Source organism: Artemia franciscana, chromosome 3 (genome assembly GCF_032884065.1).
Source record: "Artemia franciscana chromosome 3, ASM3288406v1, whole genome shotgun sequence".
Taxonomy (NCBI): Eukaryota; Metazoa; Arthropoda; class Branchiopoda; order Anostraca; family Artemiidae; genus Artemia; species Artemia franciscana.
The window spans coordinates 857,446-877,108 of NC_088865.1; the positions used below are offsets into that span (position 1 = coordinate 857,446).

Below are 19,663 nucleotides of genomic sequence, written 5' to 3' on the forward strand. Positions count from 1 at the left end.
TCAAAATAACAACAATAACAATACAAAAGTAACAAAGTATCAAAGGCAGAGCGATAGTGCTGCTTAAGTAAAGATCGAAGTTAGAGCAATTAATAAATTATTTATTTGTTTGTTTTTAAACCATTAGACCAAAATTTCTTATTTCAAAGTCGATTTTCTTCAACATCAAAATAACAACCCTAACAATACAAAAGTAACGAAGTATCAAAAGTAGAGCGATAGTGCTGCTTAAGTAAAGATCGAAGTTAAAACAATTAATAAATTATTTATTTGATTGTTTTTAAACCATTAGACCAAAATTTCTTATTTCAAAGTCGATTTTCTTCAACATCAAAATAACAACAATAACAATACAAAAGTAACAAAGTATCAAAGGCAGAGCGATAGTGCTGCTTAAGTAAAGATCGAAGTTAGAACAATTAATAAATTATTTATTTGTTTGTTTTTAAACCATTAGACCAAAATTTCTTATTTCAAAGTCGATTTTCTTCAACATCAAAATAACAACCCTAACAATACAAAAGTAACAAAGTATCAAAGGCAGAGCGATAGTGCTGCTTAAGATCGAAGTTAGAACAATTAATAAATTATTTATTTGTTTGTTTTTAAACCATTAGACCAAAATTTCTTATTTCAAAGTCGATTTTCTTCAACATCAAAATAACAACAATAACAATACAAAAGTAACAAAGTATCAAAGGCAGAGCGATAGTGCTGCTTAAGTAAATATCGAAGTTAGAACAATTAATAAATTATTTATTTGTTTGTTTTTAAACCATTAGACCAAAATTTCTTATTTCAAAGTCGATTTTCTTCAACATCAAAATAAAAACCCTAACAATACAAAAGTAACAAAGTATCAAAGGCAGAGCGATAGTGCTGCTTAAGTAAAGATCGAAGTTAGAACAATTAATAAATTATTTATTTGTTTGTTTTTAAACCATTAGACCAAAATTTCTTATTTCAAATTCGATTTTCTTCAACATCAAAATAACAACAATAACAATACAAAAGTAACAAAGTATCAAAGGCAGAGCGATAGTGCTGCTTAAGTAAAGATCGAAGTTAGAACAATTAATAAATTATTTATATGTTTGTTTTTAAACCATTAGACCAAAATTTCTTATTTCAAAGTCGATTTTCTTCAACATCAAAATAACAACCCTAACAATACAAAAGTAACAAAGTATCAAAGGCAGAGCGATAGTGCTGCTTAAGTAAAGATCGAAGTTAGAAAAATTAATAAATTATTTATTTGTTTGTTTTTAAACCATTAGACCAAAATTTCTTATTTCAAAGTCGATTTTCTTCAACATCGAAATAACAACCCTAACAATACAAAAGTAACAAAGTATCAAAGGCAGAGCGATAGTGCTGCTGAAGTAAAGATCGAAGTTAGAACAATTAATAAATTATTTATTTGTTTGTTTTTAAACCATTAGACCAAAATTTCTTATTTCAAAGTCGATTTTCTTCAACATCAAAATAACAGCCCTAACAATACAAAAGTAACAAAGTATCAAAGGCAGAGCGATAGTGCTGCTTAAGTAAAGATCGAAGTTAGAACAATTAATAAATTATTTATTTGTTTGTTTTTAAACCATTAGACCAAAATTTCTTATTTCAAAGTCGATTTTCTTCAACATCAAAATAACAGCCCTAACAATACAAAAGTAACAAAGTATCAAAGGCAGAGCGATAGTGCTGCTTAAGTAAAGATCGAAGTTAGAACAATTAATAAATTATTTATTTGTTTGTTTTTAAACCATTAGACCAAAATTTCTTATTTGAAAGTCGATTTTCTTCAATATCAAAATAACAACAATAACAATACAAAAGTAACAAAGTATCAAAGGCAGAGCGATAGTGCTGCTTAAGATCGAAGTTTGAACAATTAATAAATTATTTATTTGTTTGTTTTGAAACCATTAGACCAAAATTTCTTATTTCAAAGTCGATTTTCTTCAATATCAAAATAACAACAATAACAATACAAAAGTAACAAAGTATCAAAGGCAGAGCGATAGTGCTGCTTAAGATCGAAGTTAGAACAATTAATAAATTATTTATTTGTTTGTTTTGAAACCATTAGACCAAAATTTCTTATTTCAAAGTCGATTTTCTTCAACATCAAAATAACAACCCTAACAATACAAAAGTAACAAAGTATCAAAGGCAGAGCGATAGTGCTGCTTAAGTAAAGATCGAAGTTAGAACAATTAATAAATTATTTATTTGTTTGTTTTGAAACCATTACACCAAAATTTCTTATTTCAAAGTCGATTTTCTTCAACATCAAAATAACAACCCTAACAATACAAAAGTAACAAAGTATCAAAGGCAGAGTGATAGTGCTGCTTAAGTAAAGATCGAGGTTAGAACAATTAATAAATAATTTATTTGTTTGTTTTTAAACCATTAGACCAAAATTTCTTATTTCAAAGTCGATTTTCTTCAACATCAAAATAACAACAGTAACAATACAAAAGTAACAAAGTATCAAAGGCAGAGCGATAGTGCTGCTTAAGTAAAGATCGAAGTTAGAACAATTAATAAATAATTTATTTGTTTGTTTTTAAACCATTAGACCAAAATTTCTTATTTCAAAGTCGATTTTCTTCAACATCAAAATAACAACAGTAACAATACAACAGTAACAAAGTATCAAAGGCAGAGCGATAGTGCTGCTTAAGTAAAGATCGAAGTTAGAACAATTAATAAATAATTTATTTGTTTGTTTTTAAACCATTAGACCAAAATTTCTTATTTCAAAGTCGATTTTCTTCAACATCAAAATAACAACAGTAACAATACAAAAGTAACAAAGTATCAAAGGCAGAGCGATAGTGCTGCTTAAGTAAAGATCGAAATTAGAACAGTTAATAAATTATTTATTTGTTTGTTTTTAAACCATTAGACCAAATTTTCTTATTTCAAAATCAATTTAAAAAAATTAATCAAAGTATCAAATATAGTTTATTAAAAATGTCAAAGCAAAAAACTTTCATAGGCAGTGCAATAGTGCTGCCTAAGCAAAGATCGAAGTTGGCACAATTAATTATTGATTTAATCGTTAGTTTTTAGATCATTAGACCAAAACTTTTTGTTTCAAAATCAAATAATCAAATAATTAAAAGTATCAAAATAAAAATATTAAATGATACTTTGATTAAAAGTATCAAAATAACAGAGTATCTTAGGCTGCGCAATAGTGCTGCCTAAGTAAAGATCGAAGTTGGTACAATTAATTATTTATTTATTTGTTTGTTTTTAGACCATTAGACAAATACTTCTTATTTAAAAATATGTTTTGCTCAAAATTAAAGTATAAACAATAGTTGATCAAAAATATCAAAATAACAAAGTATCTTACGCAGCGCAATAGTGCTGCCTAACTAAAGATCAAAGTTGGCACAATTAATTATTTATTTATTTGTTGTTTTTTTAGACCAATTGACCAAAATTTCTTTTTTCAAAATAAATTTTTGTCAAAATCGAAGTATAAACAATAGTTGATTAAAAATATCAAAATAGCAAAGCATCACAGGCAGAGCAATAGTGCTGCCTAAGTAAAGATCGAAGTTGGCACCATTAATTATTTATTTGTTGTTTTTTTTCGACCATTAGACCAAAATTTCTTATTTCAAAATCAATTTTGCTCAAAATCAAAGTATAAACAATAGTTTATTAAAAATATCAAAGTAACAAAGTATCTTAGGCAGCGCAATAGTGTATGCCTAAGTAAAGAGCGAAGTGGGCACAGTGTATTATTTTAGTATTATTATTTTCTAGACCAGGATAGTGTCGTATAAAATTACAAAAGGGGCTAATTCTATCAGAAATTGAAAATTCTAGAGAATCTTCTAACAGTGAAATTTGATTGGATTGCAAAAATACATTTAGATAGGGGCCTCAGTATCTGCGCAAAATAAAAATTTAAATACAAAGATGGTTCTTGAAAGAAATAGGTGAGTTACCATCGAATCAAAACAAAAGTAGTTGTCTGAAATCTTCAAGGGTAGAAGAATCTAATTTGATAGAGATCTAGTGCTGGGCCTCTTCAGAAGGAGACCATAAGGGACACAGGCTATTTAGATTGCTTTTTTTAGGGTTTGATTAACCCAGCCCTACTCCTAAATGCCTTTTTTTCGAATGACAATACAAACCCAGGCTACTTGGGAAGTACTATTAACATGGAATTGTTGAAAAAAAATAGTCATCATCAATTTTTAAGTGAATTCAATTTTTTTCCAAAATCTGAATTAAAAAACGACATTCCATTTCTTAGATTAAAAACTTATAAAGTAGGGCAGCATCTAGTAGACCTATGTAGGCAATGAATTGCCTACAGTACTTTTTTTTCAATTGAAAGTAAAAAGCAATATGAAAACTAAAAAGGAACATAATTATTACGTATAAATGGGTTTGTTCCCTCTTTGACACATCGCTCTTCACGCCATAGTTTTTAGGTACTTTTAATAAAGCATCTTATTACTCTAATTAAATGACCGCTGTATTTCAGATTTGTTCTTAAGGAATTGTAACAAAATTCCTACTTTAGTGTTAAGAGCAAGGAGTTGAGAAGGGAGACAATCCTCCTTCCACACGTAATAATTTCTTTTAGTCTTAGGGTTTAATGTTGCTTCTTAATTTCAGTTGAAAATTCATGTTCTTTTGAATTTAATTTCTGATCTATTTAAATAATACCAGGAAGTTTGGATCTATCTCAACGGAAAAATCCCTCTTCCCCTAGACAATTCAATACTGGTAAAAATTTACCCTGGACAAATGCCCTTAACATCGTTATGCTTAATTTTGAGTCGGTAAAGAGAAAGCAAGACATGTAAAATTCATTTCCAATGGTATTTTTGGAAAATCTCCCCCGTCTAAAATTTCACAAGAAAATGTTACCCCCCTAGAAACTTCCCTCCTCACAGAGATATCTCTCCGTAGAAAATCTCTCTGTAGAAAACTCGCCACCCTACTCGAAAAGGGTTTGCAAACTTTTAAATAAGGATGGTATACTTAAGCAATTGAAAAATCTTATAAATAAAATAACTTTTCACGGGGTCTGTAGTGCATCATTTTTATCTCAAAAGGCATCTAAACTATGCTGAAAAAAAGGGTTATCTCAAAATTTTGGTAAAAAAATCGGAAAAAAGGATGTGGGTGGGGACCTAGTTACCCTTCAATCTTTTACGAAAATATAACAGTTCAAAATAGGGATGAATCCTTTTAATCGACAGTGAACAGATATAAAATTTTTAACACTGTATATGTTGTAAATTTGTATACAATGTAATTTTTTTTACACTGTATAATTTTTAACACAGATGATGAAAACTGTATATGTGTTCGAAATATCCAGTTAAAAATTTTATATCTGTTCACTGTCGATTAAAAGGTTTCATCCATATTTGGAACTGTTATACTTTCGTCATGGAAAGGCAGTGTGGTCTTCGAAATTATCTACTTCAATGTTTTTGGTCACCAAAAAGAGCACTGAAGATTTTAACTCCCGTTAGAATGAACCCTGTATCGAATAAAACGACCATGGGGGAAAAACAAATAAAGACACATTTCACCTTGTTTCTAAAATTGGATAGATTTGTTACGCTCATACACTTCGATGTGTAGCACTAAACTTAAATAATAGGAGTCAACATAATAGGATGATGATTTTGGTAAGTTTATTGGTATTAAAGCACCGTTTTTTAGAGTTTCGGTTACTATTGAGCCGTGTCCCTCTTTACTTTCTGTCCCTCTTTTCCGAACTATTCGATAGGTCCGAGCTGCTGCAACACTTCTAAGGAACCTGAGATCGACGATTGTACAATAGCTCTTATCATGAGAAAATTATTAAATATTACAATTGATAAGATATATTAATACTTCATTTTTTGGAAGTATCTGTTTCCTCCTATAGTAAAGAAAAAAATCATAGATTTGCATCAGCCTAAAGTTCTCATCTTTTACTGAAATTCCATAAAAATTTAGAACTGTTAAAATTAATTAGATTAATTAATTGGATTTTAATTGATTTGATTAATTAATTCAAATTAACAGACTTTAATTAATTAATTAGATTTTAGAAAAATTAATTAGATTAATGAGAATTAAAATTAATTAAAATTAAAAACTATTGAAGAAAGAATCTCGAAGTTGACACATAGCTTATAAATCCCATGCAATAATAGCCTTGGATATTGGTATTTTAATAATTCAACTTTTAGAGACATAAGTTTGATCAATAAACTGAAAAAAATTTATTCTGAAATACAAAATTATGCTCACAATACCGACTTTATATTTCAGGTCAAAAAGGGCTAATTGCAAGAGGAGAGGTGCATCTTGGAGCAGCAGGAAATTGGGCATATGGTATACCAGAAAAATATAGAGATATTGTGTATCCTCACCTATATGACGAGGTAGTGTTTATGGCACCCCCCGCAATTCGAAAGCCTTATTGGTATGCATTTGTCTTGCCTTTTCACTACACATTGTGGGCTGCTATTGCATTTTGCATATGTGTTGGTGGTTTGATTCATTGGACTATTGCCAAACTATACTTTATAAATACCCATCGCTGGGAAAACATTGGTTTTTCAGCCTTATATAATTTTGGAGCTATTGTTGGAACCACCATGCCAACTGATCATTCTCCAGCTCCAACCAGACTGTTTAACCTATCAAGGCTTTTAGCCTACTTTTTCTTAACTGCTGCATTTACTTCATCTATAATCAGCTACTTGTCCGTACCCCTAATAGAGGAGCCCATAAGATCAATAAAAAAGGTTGCTGAGTCGCGCATGAGTCTTACGGGAATTGCTGATTATTACAATTATTTTAAAGCTTCTGTTGATCCATATATGGACAAAATTATGCAAGGATACAACATAAGAGATGAAACTTTTGACGCCTATGAGTATGTCAATTCTCGATTAGGGGTATCTATAGACAACAAAAGGATACTGACATACTACACTGATGTTATATATAAAGATCAATTGAACAATCCTACAATTCATATTGTAAAAGAAAACATAGCAGTGGCACAAAATGTTGCAGTAGCTCCGAAAAATTCAATTTACACAGATTCTTTCTCGAATATTTCTGTTCGTCTTTTTGGAACTGGCCTGCATCAATACTGGACAAGAGAAGCTACTCTTGTAGCTAAACAAAAATATGAAAAAATTCAACCTGATCTCTATGAGAAAAAGAGATTCGACTTACAAAGCTACCAGGCACCGTTTATAGTCTGGAGTATAATGTTAACGGTCGCTATTACCGTTTTTATTTGTGAAAGAATTGCATTTAACCAAGGCAAAAATCCTTGAAATACTCACAAAACATGTAATCAAATTAGTGAAAAACAAAACTCACCAGTGCAGGAGCATTTGAGTCTTTGTTTTTGCTATATTTTATTTTGATTCTTCAAGTGAAAAACAAGCTTCAGATTCACAAGTGGTACAGTCTCTTGTTTTCTTTGGATGTTAGTTTATTATAATTAGTAGTAAATAAAAACTTAAAGGCAAAAAAGGTTTGCAATCCCTCTTTTTTGCATTCTAGCTTAGCTCTGTTGACAAGAAACAAATTCTTCAGACGTAAAAATAATTCAATATGAACCTCATTAATTTTTTTTGTAAATAATCATTGACAACAAAGGAGTTGACGAAATATTTTTTCAGGGTATTAAGTTAAATCTCTCGGGGCTACTACTATTAATGCTACTATTATATTACTATTAATAATTTTCCACCACTGAAAAAGTCAAAATGCTTTAAGTGCATCTGGGTTGTCAAAATGGTTTAGATGCAATCTCAGGAAAAGATTTGTGCATTTAACTTTGAGTCTCAGAGAAATTTGGGGGTTTAAAATTGATAAAAAGGTATTATGTGAATACAGATCTTCAAAAGGGTGTATATGCAATATGTAGGAACACCCAGGGGTGGCACGTTCGAACCGTCAGAGCATGTTATTTAGGATACTGAAACTAAATGAAAAAAACACTTTATGCATCCCAGTTTGTCATCAGGACGTATTTGTGATTTTTCAGGAACAGCTTAAGGTTTTATGTTGAAACTTTCATTACATCTTGGAATGATTTAATTAAATAGGGGTGTCAAAAACAATTATCAGCAATATCTTTGCAATGGTTAAGGACATTAAGGTGAAACTTTTAGCGAATGTTTGGGTGAATGCTGAACTAAATGAAAGAACACTTTGTGAATGAAAGTTGTCCAAAGGGCTTATGAGCATATCAGGAATGGCTGAGGATAGGCCTAAGTGAAGAAAACTTGCAGGGACACTGCTACTGCTTTTACTAAATGAAGAATGCAAAAGGGAGATACAATGCAAAACTATAGGATTGAAAAAGAAAAATAGCAATGAGAAAATGCCCTGAGAACGTATTTTATACCTTAAGGCTAATGGTCTTTTTTGTTCCCGCCCAATTTCTGAAACAGATTCTAAGAATCTTAATAACGCCACTGCTAGTATCTATTCGATAGCAAACTCGTTTATGAGACTTGACAAAAACATAAACAAGTGGGAGAAAAAAACAAAAGATGTTTGTTTAGCAAAAGCACGTTAGATTCTACGGAGATTAATTTAAATGAACAGGTTATGTAAAAGAAAATATACCCACTGCTGAGCTAAAAATAGTGTTTTCTTTTGCACATCAATTTAAAGGGTAATCCTATATTTTTTCGCTCAGAGATTTTGATTCGATGTGCATTGAATGCAAATGGTAGAACTTGTACGAAAAGTAGACAAATCTTTTATTTTCGAGATGGGTGTCTGTTTTGAAATGTAAAGCGTGAACTCTCCCAAACCTCAACCGAGACCGAGTCCGTTTGGAAATGAAAATTGTTTGGCTATTGGGAGAACCCTTGGGTATTGAGAATTGCAAGCAGTTAGCCAGGTGGGTGAAACACCCACCTGGCTATTTTCTTTTAATCTTCAGTTCTCGAAGTCCACCAGTCCCCAAACTTAAACCTCGTCATGTTACTTCTGAATTCCTTTTTACAAATTGTGATGAAAATGAAATAAATGAAATAATTATGTGTATGAAATAACAATCCTGTGGAGTAGATGAAGTATCGTTAAAGCAACAAAAACAATTGTTATTTCTATTTTGACTCATCTGATTAATTTATCACTTGAAGAGGGAACTTTTCCAGAAAGACTTAAATTAGCCTGAGTGCTACCCCTTCACAAAGGGAAGTCAAAAAATGAACCGAGTAATTACCGATCCATTTCTATTTTACCTTTTTTTCGAAGATTTATGAGAAAGTAGTCCATGAAAGAATGTATGATTACCTCCAGGAGTAGAATCTTCTGTGAGATACCCAACTTGGCTTTCGCAAAGGACTTTCTACGGATATGCACCAGCTATCTGGAATTCAATCCCCTTGGAAATCCGGAACTCAAATAACCTTACTACCTTCAAGCGAGCAGTGAAGGGTCGTTCCAGAAATACTGTTTAGATTTGAATATCATGCGGTCCCCCTCTTTTCGATCTTTTCTTTTATTTTCTTTTTTTTTCTTTTCTTTCTCTTCGTCACTCCCCTTTTTTCTCTTTTTTTTCTTTTTTGATAAATCCAGTTGATTCGTTGTTTCTGTTTGTTGACTGTTTAATTATTGTTTAGTGAAGTTTCTGCCCTAGTCAAGCCCTTTTGTGCTTTCCTGGCCGATTATGTACATGGAATTAGGGGTTTTTATTTAAATATATATGATTGAATTGAATTGAAGAATTCCTGCGAACAAAACTCTAGCACAGCTTGCATCAAACAATAAGTGCGTAATTGGTAATTTGATGTGTGTGTGTAGACTTGTTCCTGTGTTTGCGTACGTTTGTGTTTTTGTGCTCCTCAATCTCATCCTGCTAAATAACTAAGAAGACTAATCCGCCATTCCATCATAAATTTACTATGAAAAAGTAGCACATAAACAGAATTGATGGAAATAAAACTAATTTATTGGGAAGATAACAAGAGGAAAAGTTTGTGTAAAACGAAAAACTCAATGCATACCCGTACTAATGAACTTATTTTGGAAGAAATATAGCCTCTCAGGCGCATACGGGTTAAAGCACATAAAAAAGAATTTTTATTGAAATAGAAGAAAAGCGATAACAGTAAAAAGTTTGGGATTTCCCAAAAGGAATTTAAAAACCCTTGTCCATCGTATCTGCCCCCATTAAAATACAACAACGAAAACAAAACAGTCCGCACATGCAAAAGTAAACTACCCGAAGAAAAAGGATGAATGTTTGAGAGGTTTTTCACTCTCAGAAATCATATACCTCAGGTGGCTAGTACCAAGCATGGCAGAAGTGTGCCAAGCATAGCGGAACTGTGAGAACAGTACTAAGAGTGAATGATCTGTGCCAAGCATGACATAAGTATCCCAAGCATGGCAGATGTCTGCTAAGTCTGATACAAGATCGTGATTTCATAGCAATCTGGGAATGTACATTATACAATTAGGCTAGTGAGTTAAGTAATTGAAAATTAAAGAGCCATTTGAAACAGACGGACAGAAAATAAAATCCTTCAATGATCTAAATGTGAAACGGTCAAACATTACTGTCTATGCATAATTGACTGAAAATGAAGAGAAATAAAAATAAATAATTATACCAAACATAAAAGAAATGGGTACTGCTATATACAAATAATTAAATCCTAAACGATTAAAAATTAAAATGAGTGCTAAAGTTAAACCAAAAAGGACACAAATTACTGCCCATAGGAGTTCGACTAGAGTTCCGTTCTAACCGTAAACCAAAATAAAAAATTGTCGCTAAATAGAATCTGTAAACCTTAATTGTTGATGTTTCCTGTAATTAGTATATTAAACACTAAATAATTATACATTACACATTCAGTTCATTTTCAATATCTTTCCAGTCACCTTGATTTTTATAGTGGTTTTTTTTTGTCAGTATTTTGGAATTAATAAGATGAAAGCTATTTTCCTTGTAATAAGATTAGGGCATTAACGTTATTTTGTGTTAGGGCGAGATGCACAAGATTTCGGAAAGAAACTTAAAGACGCTTTAATTAAATACCAAAAATGAACGAATTGTACAGAAAACGTAATAATTGTAGGAAAAACTATAAAAATCACAAATACTAAGCCCAAGTAACATACAAGAAATTTATAAGAAAAAAACTAAAATTGTTTGTATTAAATGTATTTAATATACTTCAGACCAGATAAGAAACTTCATTATTTTTGGACATTGACGAAGAATAAGACAGAAATTTATGGAGGAAAAAATAATTTTCCTTGCCAATATTTTTTAACACATTTTTTTTATCAAACACGAAGATTTATCTATTCCAAATCAGACCAAATTATTTCTTCAAAATCACTGTTTTCATGCATTGAGTTCCTGGTAAATTCACTGTTCTCCCCCGATCCCTTCTGTGCGTTTTTTTTCTTGCTGTTCACTTCAACTCGACTCAACCTTCTTTTTTTTCCTCTTTTTATTTCTTGAGACAAGCTTGAGTCCTTCGGTTGGTGGGCTGTTGTACATTTTACAGACACAGGTTCTCTGATTTCCATATTCCTTGCAACCCTTGAGTCTAAAATTTCAGGAAGTAAGTATTCATTCCAGAAGGCTTCAAGCTTCGGAAATATTTTTTCCCAGTAGTCTTTCGATCGGTGAACTGTAATTATTTCCCAATCCTCAATAGAGTTATAAACTATTAAGTGGCATACCATTTTATCCAGTATCTCGAGTTGGCCTTGTATCTGGGCGAAATACCTGTGATTTTTTTTTAGCTGAAGACCTTCACTGGATAATTCAAGAAAAAATGCTTTAACTAAATTTTTTGACTGGGCCACATCATAAATGGTTTTGAACTCTGGTATATTATGCACCGTTTTTATCTCTATAGGTGTGCCATTAGGGAGCAGCCCATCTACAGATGCAGCAAGATACTGATACTGTGGATGCACACTGAGTCCTATTTGATCTCCCTTTACGACTTTTAAGTTGAATTTGTTTTCATATGCTTCTAGTGCCACTACTTCTAAATCTAAGCCCTTTTTCATTAGGGCAGAGCAGAATCTAGGTCCCAAGTTTCGAATTTGCTTAACAATTGGGGCAACTCTGGTGCTGTTTTTTCTGGTTGCAATTCTGTGGAAGTAACTACTAGTTATTCTCTTAGATCTTTCTTCAACCCAAGTGTCATTTTTGGATTGGCCCTTGGTACTGTTGAACAAACAGCTTATACTGGCAAAATCCAATTTTAAATTCTCGTCAGTATATTTTTGTATGGCCAAATTCATTTCATCAGAAGTCATGTCTGGCTTATTGCAATTTGGTCCATAGTCACGATTACCAAAGTTATAGTTTCTATTTTTTAACTTAGCAACGTGTTTTCCTCCAAGAGCACTATAATAACTGGTCAAATTACGTTTAGATATTACACGGAGTTTAGCCGTTTTATTACAATATTTTTTTGTTACGCTAGAAAGACTAAGCCCAAAAATATTTTTCCAAGCTAATTGATGCCATTTTGGACCTGAATTATAAGCAAGACTTGCTCCATGAACTCTTGCATGATATGAACCTCGTTTAGACCGGCTTATTTGCTTTCCTCCGATGAATTTAGCAACAACTGACATGTAGCTTTCAGCTAAGTTTGTAGTTGCGTCATTTCGAAGCTGCTCTGCTTTTCGACACACAATATCGACCTCTGTCATAACATCTTCAAACACGTGCAGGGGAAAATTATTCCACCGATCTTCTATTTTACTATTCACGGTCAATTCAGCAATCTTAGGACATCCAGAATCACATTTTGTGTGGTTTCCGAAAACATGGTACGGACCTCTTTTTAACAAGATTTTCAATTCTTCTGCTGTTCCATTATTTTCAGAATTTATTTTTATCGCACCCCTTAAATTTTTTGTCAGTTGCTGGATAATTCCTCGGGGAAGACATTTTGTGTACAAACCTTTTTTATTTTTGCACAAATTATATAGATGGGCTGTATAGTTTTTTGTGACGTGATTTGCACATTCATGTTTCCGTATGTTGGAACCGTAGGAAACACTTTGTTTTAGCTTATAAAAAAACACTGGAATCACCGTCACCGATAAACTCTAAAAACTGTAATCCGTGCATCTCCTCACTGGAACGAAAGCCTTCAACTAGAATATCTGTTTCCATGCTCCTTGAATTTCCGTTATAATTCAGAAAGCAGAAATGATCTTTGGGAATTACTTTGGCGTTTGCAGAAGAAAAACATATATAACAGTATTTATTTTTTATGCCAACATATAACAGTTTTTTCGTAAATGCATCTATGATAACTGCAACACATCCTTTGGCCGAATAATCGTGTCCTTTGCTACGCTTATTCCAGCCTCCATCACATATCACTTTTGTCCAGTATGAGTCCTCCTTATACCTATCATCATGAATGGCTGATTTTAAGGCCTCTCGTCCATTTTCTAGCAAAATTTCCGATAAACTATTCATCCAAGCATTACCAAGCTGCCTTTCAATACGGGAATAAACTATTCGTGACATTGGTTTCACTCCAAGCACCCCGAAGAATTCACACAGTGTAGAATACCCTCCTCCACTACCCATGGCTCCCCAAACAGCCTTCGAATTCAAGCAGCCTTTAAGACTTGATTTTTTTTCGGAAAAAGCAACCTGTGTCTGGTCCGTAAAACTTGAAAGATATTCTTTTACGCTTGTTGCTGGACATTCTGGTTCACCTTTAATCCTCTTTTCCCAGTTACACTTATTACACTTAACTTTCAGTTCAGTTTTCAGGCCTTTCTTTTCTAATTGCTTTATAATCAATTTTCCGTGATCGCAACTGATTTTGTGTCTGAATGCTGAAATTACTTCAGCAAGGAAATACCTTAGATTCACAATGCAGTTTCCATCTGGAATTCCAGATAAGTCTATCTCAGTATTCGTATCGGGGCAATCAACACCGTAAGAACCACTACCGTTTCCCAATTTATTTGAATCGTCTATGAGAGGATTCGCTGAAAATTCTTCTGAAATTTTCGATCCATTTGACAAATTATCTTTATCTTGTTCTCCAAGCAGCACCTTTCTAAAAAAAATGAAAAGAACCATAGAAAAACAAAACAGCAACCCGGCTCAATAGTAAACGAAAGTCTAAAAAACGAAATTTTGATACTAATAAATACGTCAAAAGAATCGGATTTTAATTAAATTTAGTCCTACCCATCAAAAGATAAGAGCCTGAGAAAATTTGTCTTATTTTGGAAAAAAGGGGGAAACACGCCCTAAAAGTCATAGAATTGTTTTGCCAGAAGACTGATCAAGGGTGCGTGTTTATTTGTTTTTTGTTTTCTTTTTCCCAGGGGTGATTGTATCGACCCATTGGTCCTAGGGTGTCGCAAGAGGGCTCATTTTAATGAAAATGAAAAGTTCCAGTGCCCTTTTTAAGCGACCAAAAATTGGAGGGCACCTAGGCCCCCTCCCACTTTCATTTTTTTTCTCAAAGTCAACAGATCAAAATTTTGAGATAGCCATTTTCTTAAGCATAGTCAAAAAACATAATAAGATGTCTTTGGGGACGACTTACTCCCCCATAGTTCCCGGGGGAGGGGCTACAAGTTATAAACTTTGATCAGTGTTTACCTTGACCTGATGCCCACTTAATTGGACAATCTGTCTTGGCTTTTTCTACAATTGGCCATGACTTGACTTTTCCCACAACTATTCCTTTTAATTAAAAGTCAACGGTTGAGGGGTTTTGGCTGAGGGGGGGGGGGGGGGGTAGAGGGGAGGGAGCTACGTTGAAGGATCTTTACTTAGAGGAATTTGTCACGGGGGAAAAGAAATTCAATGAAGGGGCATAGGATTTTCTAGCATTATTAAAAAAAACACTGAAAAAATAATAATGAAGAAGTTTTTCAACTGAAAGTAAGGAGCAGCATTAAAACATAAAACGAACAGAAATTATTACGCATATTAGGGGTTCATCTCCTCCTAAATACCTCGCTCTTTCCGTTAAAGTAATTTCAACTATATATTCTACGGACTTGGTGATTCTAGGGTCATTCTTAAAGAACCGGGAGAAAATTTAAGCTTTAGTGTAAAGAGCGAGGTATTGACGAAAGGGCAAACCCCCTCATATATGTAATACAAATATACAAAGTTCTAGGTGCTTTTATAAGTTACCAAAAATTGGAGGGCAACTAGACCTCCTCCCCCACCCCATTTTCTTCACAATCGTCAGAACGAAAATATGAGAAAGCCATTTAGACAAAAAAAGATATGCAAATTTCGTTGTGCGGTTAGCCAAATCAAAACATGCATTAATTTAAAAACGTTCAGAAATTACATACAAAAAACAGTTTTTTTTAACTTCAAGTAAGGAGCGTCATTAAAACTTAAAACGAACAGAAATTATTCCGTATATGAAAGGGGTAGTCCCCTCCTCAACGCCTCGCTCTTTACGCTAAAGTTTCTTATTGTTTTAAAAAGTATAGTTGTGAGAAAGAGTCAAACTTTAGCGTAGAGAGCGGGACATTGAGGGACTACCCCCTTTCATAAACGGAATAATTTTTGTTCGTTTTAATGTCGCTCCTTACATGCAGTTAAAAAAAACTTGTTTTTTTTATTTAATGGACAAGAGGGAATGAAACTTGTATATGTAATTTTTACTTACCGGTATTTTAAATTCAGCCACCTTTTGTTGATAATTTTCTTCCTCATATCTCAAATGTCTTATTGACTTCAGTTGACAAGTCAACTAATCAGAGACACAATGCCTTGGAGGCGTAATGCCTAAAATTGGATAAGAATCCCGCCTTTTTTTCTATTGGCTGATGAACAACGCTATTAAGCCGGAAACAGGGGTAAAATAAGTAAAAAGTAAGCACATTTTGAAATTGTATTTTTCTGATTTTGCTTTCAAACTATTTATGATAGACATCAGAAATTTTCTGTAATGGTTGTAGATTATAAAATCTACATATGATCCAAAATTCTACCCTCTGGAGCCAACTTCATACCTTCTAGCAAGAAAAATGTTGAAAATTAAAAATAATTTTTTGCACCGTTAAAAATAAAAATATAACAATTCTGCAACCAACATTTTTTTTTAAATACTGGCAGGATGAACTAAAAAAAAAATCTACTGTCGTTTCCCATCCACTAAATTTTTATTCACCAAACTAAAATAACTTGATTTCTTTTTTTTGCACAATAGGTAAAGCATATACAGAAAAAGTGAAACCAACATTTTTTCCTTTTTAACTCGAGAGTCATCAAAAAAAAAAATCAGTTCAAAATCACCAAAATCGCAGAAGTTATTCATGATTTTCTATCATAGGAGAAATAGCATTGGACACAAATTAAGACCATTAGCCTTAAATGAAATCTTACCTTTAACTAGTTTTTCTTTCTCCAGGGTTTTTTCAAGAAGCGTGCACGCAAATAGCAGCTTATTTTAGATGATCTTTTAGATTCAAGGAGGGACCAAAAAAGCTGGAAAATATAGAAGTATACGAAATAATTCGTAAAATCAATTATAGGAGAAATTATAAGATTTGGCTACTAATAGGTTGTGCTGACACCAGTTGGTATGATCTTGCAGTTATATTAGTATTAGTAGAAGTGCTGGCTTCAAGTTTGGCTTAAGCTTTCATTTTAATTCTGACTCGTTTTAAAATCTACAGAATTTGCTATTGTTTATAACTCACTAAAACACAATATAAAACCTCCTAGAATATTGAAAAATAGTGTAAGATAGATGTCACTGACTGAAATGTATACCTTAAATTAAAACAACAAAATATCATCCAAGAATAGGCCAACCTTCCCAAATAAAAATGGTAAAAGGCAAACATAGCCTTTAAATTTGTGTCAAATGATAGTGTTTATGCTAATAAAACGTTAATTAGCTAGAACGTGTCCCTTTCAAAAAACCAAATACCTACAATAGTGCAAATTAATCATCATAAGTACCAAAAATAATTTAAGGATCTATTCATCTCTTATTTCTTAGTATGTTAGTGTTGTTTTTTTTTAATTTAATCCAAAGTAAAGCAGGCACATGGAACCTTGCAGTTATAATTACTTATAAAATCTGCTGTTGTACATTAATCAGATAAGATATATTAAAACACTACATCTTGAAACATAAAAAAGTGGTGAGAGTGGGATCAATTTTGAGAAAAGATTAATAATTTTCCAATTTGAATAAACAAAATATGGCTCAAGAAAAGCTCAAGGATACCACAAGTACTTTTTTTTATGTTCGTATTAAGTTTTGATAGTCCTTTTGTGTTTTTTAAAATTTGATGTCAATATATTTTACAAATTCTATTCTATACTCCTTTATAATGCCTATGAAATTTTCAACTGGATGATCTTATCTAGTCTATGGATATCCAAAATATATCAAGTAACCTGCTTTAGTCTACAATCCTCCCTCCTTGTATCTAAATATCATTATTATATTCATTATTTTTGTGCTTAATTTGAATTTAAAATATTTTTTTGCCTCAAAAAGTAAGTGACAACAGTTCAACTTGGATGTAAAGTGTCCTATGTTGAATTTTAGAAATTATTGGGATAGGACCAATAAATTAATTAATGGATAATCTCTTTCATGGAAGAATGTAAATAAATATGTTTAAACTAAAATTGTACCGTATCAACATTAGATTTTTTCAAGGTCATTATTTTCGAAAGTCATGGATTATAATAGGCCTAGTATATTGACCGTGACGGGTGTTGTAGTGCCCACTGTTTTGCTACTGCAATCTACTACGGATAAAAAACGAATTAATGCTTTTTATATAGGTCTAAAACATTCAACACAAAGAAAGTATTCAAAGAAAGGTAAAGAGTCTTATTTAAACCGACGATGATAAGAATTAAAGCCATAGGCTATTTTGAATTTAATAGTAAAAACTATTGTCAATGAATAAAGGAAACCCAGGGACTTAAAAAGAGTTGTCATATCAAAGACAATGAATAGTACTAGAGTAATAGTACAAAAATCACACTCTAAATTAAATAAAAATTAAAATGAGGCATCAGTTTAAAATTAAACGAGTACAGGTACCACAAAAGGGAGTTGGGCAACCACCCCATATCATTTTCTCAAGGATGTATTGCAATAGCATCAAGAAAAAAACGGATATATAAAGACTAACTGTATCCAGGAATAATGAAAGTAGATCAATATTTAAATATTTACAGAGTTATTAAATATTAAAGGAAAAATAATATAAATTCCAGAAAATCTCATCATCTTTAGATTTTTCAATGTATATATATTTTGTTTTCAGCAAATTACAAATGTTGCTTTTAGAAGACCTAAGGAGGTTAGGTAGCCTAATTTTTATTATAGTTAATTCTGTTCCGTTCAAATACGAATTGAGCATTTATTTTTAGTGCTTTTAGGCTTCACATATTCATAAATAGTAGCATCTGTTATTTTAAATTGGATTCAATTTCTCATATTTAATATCCTTTTATTTTCAGCTTCATTCATTCATTCATTTTAATATCTTTTCGTATGAGGATTGACTTATTATATAACCTTATTTCTCCTTGTCTTAAGTTTTGATTTGGCTTTTTATTTTTCATTCAAGTTGTTTTTCAGTAAAACATATTTTTCAACTATTTTAGTTCGTTTTAGTATCCGACGTAGCTTTTTTTTAGACTTTACTGAAAAAACAGCTTGCTATTTAAATTTTCGGCAAAAATCCAATTTTCATTACATTTCCGCAAAAATTAGGTCAAAATATTTGATCAGTCAACATTTTTTTCTTAGCTTATTAATAACGTTTATGTAATCAACAATCTCAGAAACCGTTATGAACCAGCTTTTATGAAAACCTATTCCTTAAACATTAACTTAGCATGTTAAGTTTTTACAGCTCTATTGCAGTTAATTTCAAAAATAGTTTCCGAAAGAAGACTTAAAAAGGTGGTAAGTTTATAACGATGAGGAATAGGTGCAACTTGAAATAAATAGAAAATGCTATGAATTTATACATGAAAAATTAAAGGAACAGAAAACAAAACGACCAGCCGAGAGATTGTTAAGACATAGGGATGTTGTCATTAACAAGTGTCGTGTTATCACCCCCTACTATGACTGTGGATTGTTAGCTCAATATACATATATTGGTCCATTGGTTTAATATTCATTGAAGTTTAGACAACTTTTTATTTATTAAAGAAAAAAAGTGAAAACGTTTAAAGTGTACTTTATTTTTCATAAAGTGCAAATTATGTTTCGATCTTGAGAAGGCAGGGGAAATGTCAGTCCTATCCAAATCAATTTTTGCATGTCTTGAATTTGAACTGGTCAGATTTGGTCAACCAGATGCATTTTGGAAATAAACGACGTGTTTTTTTTTGGGGGGGGGGTACCTGTCCTCTGATTACTTGACTGTTTTAGAACCAATTTTATTACAAATCCTATGAGTCCCTCCAAAGCTTATGCTGCAACCTTTTCTATAAGAACCGTATATGCTCCAAGGGCATATCTTACAACCCTTGCCCTGAATGCTGTATATGGGGGGGGGGTTGTCATCCTCTAATATATGAATTCTTAACCTTCCAAATACGCTGTACAGATTTATTGAGTAAAAACTTGGATTGGATATATTCTTGGAAATTATAAGC

General features: G+C 32.0%; 1 long non-coding RNA gene across 1 annotated transcript in view; it reads right to left on the reverse strand.

The window, feature by feature from the left end:
- LOC136024720 (uncharacterized) overlaps positions 1-19,663 on the reverse strand; it is a 36,880-nt gene that overhangs the window by 6,221 nt on the left and 10,996 nt on the right. The window contains exon 2 of the long non-coding RNA XR_010616885.1: positions 16,403-16,504. This is a non-coding gene — a long non-coding RNA (uncharacterized LOC136024720). The remainder of the gene's footprint in view (positions 1-16,402; positions 16,505-19,663) is intronic.